A 462-nucleotide genomic window follows, 5' to 3' on the forward strand; every position below is an offset into this window, starting at 1 on the left:
ACATGCCCACTACTGGGCAGGCCCTGCTCCAGGCCTCCTGCCCTGGGTCCCAGGGTGGAGGGTGGGCTCCTGGAGGCATGGCGATAGACTAGGAGGCATGAGGATCGTAGGAAATTCTTTAAACCCCAGGGAGACACCTGCAGGAATGGGGCTGCTGGAGGGTGCACGCCATTTAGCTGGTTGACTGAAGCTGGCATGAGGCATCAACCCGCTGCTGGGTGTTGAGGTGGGTGGATCCCTAGTGACCAATGTCCCACTGGCCAGAAGAGGGGGAGACACTCTGTCCAACGGGGACTTGGACCCCAATTTCAGTCTGGCAACGTGACCCCCCCCATCACTTATACCTACAACCCAGACAGAAGAGGGTTTTCTAGGACACCTTTGAACCCACAACCACTAAACCCACCCCCAAACACACATACACAGGAGCTGGGGGGAAAAAAATCTCACCCACCAGCAGAG

The sequence above is a fragment of the Bison bison genome, unplaced genomic scaffold, assembly GCF_000754665.1.
Source record: "Bison bison bison isolate TAMUID 2011002044 unplaced genomic scaffold, Bison_UMD1.0 scf7180017864213, whole genome shotgun sequence".
Lineage (NCBI taxonomy): Eukaryota > Metazoa > Chordata > Mammalia > Artiodactyla > Bovidae > Bison > Bison bison.